The sequence below is a fragment of the Leptonychotes weddellii genome, chromosome 4 (assembly GCF_054177405.1).
Source record: "Leptonychotes weddellii isolate Sample4059 chromosome 4, ASM5417740v2, whole genome shotgun sequence".
NCBI lineage: Eukaryota > Metazoa > Chordata > Mammalia > Carnivora > Phocidae > Leptonychotes > Leptonychotes weddellii.
Window position 1 is genome coordinate 31,659,473 of NC_138372.1, and position 7,091 is coordinate 31,666,563.

A 7,091-nucleotide genomic window follows, 5' to 3' on the forward strand; every position below is an offset into this window, starting at 1 on the left:
GGCCCTTGGAGGAAGCAGATGTCTTTGCCCACTTCCGACTAGGCTTGGAATAAAGCCAGAAGACCTGGGGCACTTTGGGGGGCTGGGGCTGGAGTTGGCCCTCCAGGCCCCTGGTCTTCTGCGCCTGCGTTGCCCCCAGGGAGAAGTCAGAGCGAATTCCATTCCCTTTGGAGCGGTGCCTCTGGGGACTGTGGGCACAGCTGGGTAAAGCCCCGGTCCTAATCCTCGGAACTGGAGGTCTAGGGGTAATCCTTCCTCCCGGGACACTCCTTGGACCACTGGTTTGGTCAGCCCTACTCTGCTGCTTGTGTTGCTTGGCTGCAGACACCAGTCTGGGCCCCTAATTCCCTCCCTGGGGAGACAGACCTGGGTTCCAATACTAGATAAAGGAAACTTTGCCAAAAGGACTTCGCTGAGCCTCAGTTTCCTCCCTTGTGAAATGGAGAGGATGAGTTGAGGTAAGGCGTATCCTTGTATATAAAACACATCGCTGCAGGCCACCTCCCTGGGCAGCAATGCCGGGCAGTTGGTGGAAAGTTTGCTTCCCTTGTGAGAGCCACCAGTTAGTACTGGCTGTCAGAGGAACAGGTATTGCGCCAGCCTGAGTGGGGCATCTGCTCAGCAGGGGCCCAGCCTAGAGAGATAGTACCTGCCCCCCCTCACTGTTGTCCGGTCAGGAAACGTTTTATTTGTTCCCTGGGGACAGTCAGCCTCCGGGAAGCTGGTCATACACGCCAAAGTCACACAAGTGAGATTCCACTTTATTAATTTACGGTCAGAGGCATGGAGCAAGATAATAGGTATCAGGCACAGACATTTCCTACCCACAGGAGTGCTCTCAGGCCATACACAGTCCATTTCACAAACTTTCCCCAGGGCTGTACGCTCAGACCTTACAGCCTATTTACATTGGAGACCTGATTAGATCTGGAAAGACACTTTATCTCATCACCAGATTATTTGCATTTTTACTTTGTTCCCAAACAGCATGTTTGGGAGTTCTGTTCTACGAACGAATCGCAGGTGTCTTGTGTGTGTGCGCGTGCGCACGAGTGCGCCTCTTCCCGGGGCTGTCTGCTGGGCCTGTATCCGCTTACCCTGTGGATTTGTGTAGGTCGATCTGTGTTTGTGGAGGGGTGATTGTGCACTGCAGCAACTCTGCGTGTGGGGGGTGTGTGTATGCCCCCAACTCCGGGGACTGGGCATATCTAATCCAAGCCCTCCTTGATTCTCCTGCCTAGGACATACATTCTGTTTCTGGTCTCTCTCTCCTTCCCTCTCCCCTGAAGCTTGTCAGAAAGGGGCCACCATACAGGGAAGGCAGAATGGAGGCTCTTGGAAGAGGCCCCCAGGTAGGGAGCAGGGACAAGGAAGTGTGTGAGAGGGTGTTTCAATGGCCTTCTTCCCTCTTGAAGCAGTAGCTGGAGGGTGAAGGGGCACAAGAAGAGGGCCTCAAGCATTATCAGTGAAGTTTCTGATGATTATTATGGCCCAAGGAAACCGAGACTTCCTACCTCACACTAAGGTGTCCATATGAAGCAAGGCATGTTCAGGATACTCAAGAGCCAGCCGCCCAGGAGGCCCTCAGGCTCTGGGGCTGGGGGCAGGGGAGGGTGAGGTGCTTAGGGTTCAGCTCTCTGAGGCCTTATTGGGAGGATAGTTTGGCATTAATTCCGGGGGCAAGGAGGCAGTTATCCCCTTAGTCCATGGGTTGGGAGGAAAAGATTTCCCCTGGGGTATTTGGTGGGGAAGTTGGAGATTTGCCCATGAGGGTTTTGCTAGAAAGAGATGACATAACACAAAATATATTTGTATGCATATAGAGAGACTCATGGATGTGTGCACTTTAAGCACCTTGATCCAGAAAGGGCTTTAGGCAGCCATACAGTGAGTTGAATCCCGAGGAGAAACTTGAGAAAGATTTTGGCTCCACGAGACAGGGATGAGAGCGGCTGTTTTTTTTTTTTTTTTTTCTTCCCCCAACTAGAATGAGGCCCCAAGGGAGGCAGGTCTGGGCCGAGCCCAGGTCAGAACTGGGATGGCCTTCGTCCCTGGCTGTGAGCTCCTGGCCCTGGGCAGCTGGTCCACAGAGTGGGAAGGGCATGGCTAGCCTGGACCACTGTCAGGAGAGTAAGGGGATCAGGCCTAGGACAGACAGGAGGACCAATGGGGTCCGACGACCTGCTGACCTGCTTCTTCCTAGGGCAGGGCAGCAAGAGGGCAGGCAGCCTACGGTGGGGCCCCACCCACTGTGGGCTAAGGTGTGTCTCCCAAGCCTCCAGTTACAGTGCTATTTCCTGGGAAGGCTGCACCCAGCGTCAGATCCCCCGGTGCTGGCTGGCTTCCTCTTTTGTTGTCGTCAGCCTGCAGGATCAAGGCCTCTGTTGGGACACACAGAGTTGGCTTAGGTGTATGTCTGTGGCAATAGGGATAAGGCCAGACTTGGGCCACTTCTGGAGGGTACTGAAGGAGCTGGTGGCATGGGGCACTTGGTGGAGGGGTGCAGAGGGGCCCTGCTGAGACACTGGGGGAGGGTGGACATTGTTTTGAGTTGTAACCTGGCCTGACCATTGGTCTCCACCTCCTTGGAGTCCCAGCCTCAGGAACAGGGCAGGATTACTGGGAGTGGCCTGCCTGGGCTTGGCTCTCAAATTCTTTCTCCCTTGAACTTGGAGCCCAGTGGTCAGGGCCTGGCACCTTCCCTGCCCTGTCCCAATGCAAGGGAGCAGGTTAAATTGGTTCCCGATCCAGGAGATGTCTGTGGGGTTCCATGTGTCCCTCAGACCATTCTGTTGTGCTGTCTATGGCCCTGGTCCAAGCGAGCAGCACGAGCCAATCATGGGGCTCAGAGCAGGGTGCCAGGCGGGATCTTAGCAGCTCCGGGTGAAATTAGGTCTATAGACTGGAAACGTAGGCTTTGGCCCTGTCTGGGGGGTAGCCCCAATGTCCAGAGCATGCAAAACCCAGATTCCGAAACACTGTAGAACTCCCCAAATCCAGAATTCCCAATGCCAAGGGTGCTGGAGCTCCTAACACTGTAGAGAACCCAAAACCCAGAGCCTCACGGGTCCAATACCCAGGGGGCCTCATGCCCAAGGTACCCACCATCTAGACCACGCAACATTCCTAATACCCAGTTCTGAGTGCCAATGTCCCAACCCAGTGGAGAACAACCTGGAGGAGATGGAGCAGTGCCCTGCATGGCCCAGGACCCTTCAGGGACTCATATAATCTGAGGAGTGGCCATCACTGAAGTTGGGGCTGTGGGTGGTGCTGGAAACAGCAGTAATGCTTCCTTGATGCCCCCATCTTGGGTCTGGGGAGGTTAAGAGGGGCTGCAGGAAGGATGGCTTTCCCCTGTGCCTCTCCACCCCTCAGTCACAGGTCCCGTATAATCAGACGTCCATTTGCTCACCACACAGGAGTGTCCATCTGCGAGGTGCCGGGAATTTGCTAATCTCTAGGAATACAGCCACGAGAGGAGAGGGGTCCCCGCTCTGCCATGTGGGAGGTATGACAGTGTGTGTGTGCCAGAGCGTTGGTGTGGCTCACCACGTTGCCGTCTGTGGCCCACCTGGGGCTGGGGCCATGGCTGTGAGATGGCGCGGCTGTTGGCATGTGATGTGTTGGTGAGAGGCTGTGAACATAAACTTGCTGACACAAGCAAGCTGACGCATGTAACTGTCAGAGCAGGCCCGGCTATGTCCATCCATTGGGCCATCCTTAGAGTCCCTCCCTGCCTCGCCGCTTTCCAAGGGAAGTGATGCAAGGCCCTATTCGGCAGGATCAGGCCTCCCTGCGGGGCGCAGGGGCCGGGCTCAGAACGAGAGGCTGATACCCAGCACCACCCTGCAGTGGGCCCAGAGATTCCTCCCACTGCTCCTGCCCCTGCCGGACCCAGAGCCTCTTTGGATTGAGAAGACCGGAAGAAGGGTGGCTATAAGTGAAGCAGCCAATACCAAAAATAGCCAGCCACCCTGGGGAGGGAGGATGCTGGGACACGACCCTCTTTTCCCAGCCCAGGCCAGCCCAGCCCACCCTGCTGACCTGGAGCCTGATGAGGACTCCTGTCTGAATCCCCTTCCCCAACTCCCATCTCAGTGGCCCCTTTAGACTCGAAGGAGGGACAGGCAATGATGTCGCCACAAATGATGACATCACAGGGAGCTGTGACATTGCAGGGAGGGACACCAGGCTCTGGGTGTGGGTGGCGTAGGGCTGGGTGGGTGGGGCCCCATCTGCTGGCAGCTCCTCAAACTCTCAGCAGCTGGGGATGGCAGGACTGGATAAAGCTGTGTTTGGGGCCCTGCCTTATCTGTCCCCCCCCCAAATGCCTGATAAGCCTCTTACCAGGGCAGGCCCAGGGAGCAGGCAGGGAGCAGGCTGGAAGAGGGGAAAGGGTCAGCTGGGTCTGGCTGAGCTCCAGGGCAGACAGCAGGGGTCAGGGCGTCCTGGCAGAGCCCCAGAAAGCAGAGGGGAGGGGTCCCTGGGAGAGCAATGCAGAGTGGTGGTTAAGAACAGGGATTCTGAAGCCAGGATGCCTGCATTCGTATCCCAGCTCTTCCACTTAATACGCGGGTAAGCTGGGCCCTCAGTTTCTGCAATATTCCTCAACAAGAATACTATTAGTAGTGATGATCAATCATAGTATTGTGAGGATCAATTACGTGTGAAGTAGGCATAGAAGAGGGCCTGGTATATAGTAAGTACTTGTCCTGCTTCCTACGTGAGATCGGGATCCTCACCAGGAGGTGCCCATCTTACCCAGCAGCACATTCTGGTGGGGTCTGGGGTTTTGGGGGGCTGTACAGCCCCGTGTGCATCCCCGTTCGCACGCCCACACCTTCCCAGTCTGCACCTGCCTCAGGAATCCTTCCCAGGAATCCCAGCCTTTCTGGCCTGGTTTCTTCCTGCACCCCTTATGGACACCTTGGAGCCCTGGTGCCCTCTGGTGACAAAAGCCATACATGGCAGTTGCAGCTGGATCCCAGGGCACATCTGGCCAGACAAGGTGCTGTCACTTGTCCTGTTATTTTGTGTCGTCCTCACATCAAGTTTACAAGGGAGGAATCACCTCCATTTTCTAGAATCAAGGCTCAGGAAGGTTAAATAATTTGCCCAAGGTTACAGAACTAGTAAATGGTAGAACCTGAACTTGAACCCATGTTGTCCTGTCTCCCAAACCTACGCTCTCGCCTTGCGAACAGTATGTGCACGGAGTTGCATGGCAACTCAGTAGATGCTTTTTGTGCCATACTGATAGCTTGAGTGTAACCATGACTGGGTGGGTGTATGGCCATTGAAATTCTCCAGCTGCGAATATAAAATAGGAATTGGTTTCGAGGACAATAAGGTTGGGTGTTTGACTACTGGGACCTTTTGTGTGGCTATGATGTGGCTGATTGCATTGTGTGAGTATAAACCATGGCCGGGCTTGTCACTGATGTGAAATTAGCCATGGCAAAATGTGTGGCTCGTCCACCCGTGCGCACGTGTGTGTGTGTGTATGTGTGGTTATTGAGACTGTGCGGGGGAAGGTGACAGAGGGCCCCGAGTTCCCAGCACCATTTGCCTTTGCAGTCCCAGGCCTGTGTCTGCTCATCATGGCACACATGATGGATGACTTCACATGCCTGGTGTACTCCCAAGGGCCAAACCACTTCTTACCCCTCTTCCAGCCCCTTTCTGGAGGAAGTAAAGCAAATAGTACCACAAATGGAATTGACTTTCATTTTTTCCATGGGATATTTGAGAGAGCGTTTTACAAACCTTTGAAAGATATCTCAAAAAAAAGTCATTTAAAAAGAAAAGTAAATACAGCTACTCTAATTCTTTAATTCGAATTTAAGCACCGATTCTCAGGGTGTTGTTCGAAATTCTCTGGGGGTCTCCAAAACCCTTCTAGGGGATCCACAAGACAAAAACGATTTTTATAATAATGCCAAATTACTATTTGCCATTTTCACTTTGCTGATGTTCACATTAGTGATACAAGGGCAGCAGTGGGCAGTTCTAACTCCGGTGCCCAAGGAGGAATCAGGGCGTGGCTCCCAACAGTACCAGCAAACTTTGTATTTTGTCTGCCATTATGCATGCACAGAAAAAAAAAAAAAAAGAGGAAAAAGAATAAAGGGAAAAGAGGGCCAGTTTCACTTAAAAATGTCTTGGTGAAGCAGTAAAATTATTAATTTCTTTAACTTTCAACCCTTACGTGTCTTTTCAGTATTTTTGTGACAAATGGGAAGTATCCGTAAAGCGTGTCTTCTGCATACTGACGTATGATAGGGATCTTGGGGAAAGCACTTACGCAGTTGACTTATGAGCTGAAATTCACTTTTCTCACTGGTTTTACTTAAAAGAACAAATGACAAAAAATAGTTATTCAGGCTTGGGTATTTGGCATCCACTTTCTCCAAAGTGAATGACGTGAGCCTGTCACTTCAAGGAAACAAATTCTTAGTGCTTTTTGCCATTGATAACATTAGAGCTTTCAAGTGAAAATTAGAATTTGGCAAATATCTAACTGCTACCGTGAGTTTGAAACCTTTTCAATTTTGATGAGGTTGGTTATGACATCAGTGAATGTGCGTGGGTTTTTTGTTTGTTTTGTTTGTGTTGTATAATGAAATGTGTCAGTATTTGGAAGATTGGCATAACTCAGTGAACCAATATCTTCCAAATGACCAGTATGTGATGTTAAAAATCATGCATGGATAAAAGATGCATTCAAGGTGCAGGACACCAGTGGGTTTTCTTGTAACAGAATATGAAGAACTCATTAATGGAGTTTCAGATTCCACATTGCAACTAACCTTTAAGAAACTACACGTGCCGAGTTTTGGTGTAGTATGGAAGAAGAATATCCACAATGGATAAGGCTATTCAAACACTTCTCCCTTTTCTAACTACGTACGTTGTGAGGCTGAATTCTCTTCACATAGTTCAGCCAAACCAACATATAGCGACAGATTGAATGCAGAAGCGGATATAAGAATCCAGCTGTCTTCTATCAAGCCAGACATTAAAGAGATTTATAAAAATGTAAAACAATGTCACTGTTCTCATTAAAGTTTTTGTTTTGGAAAATACAT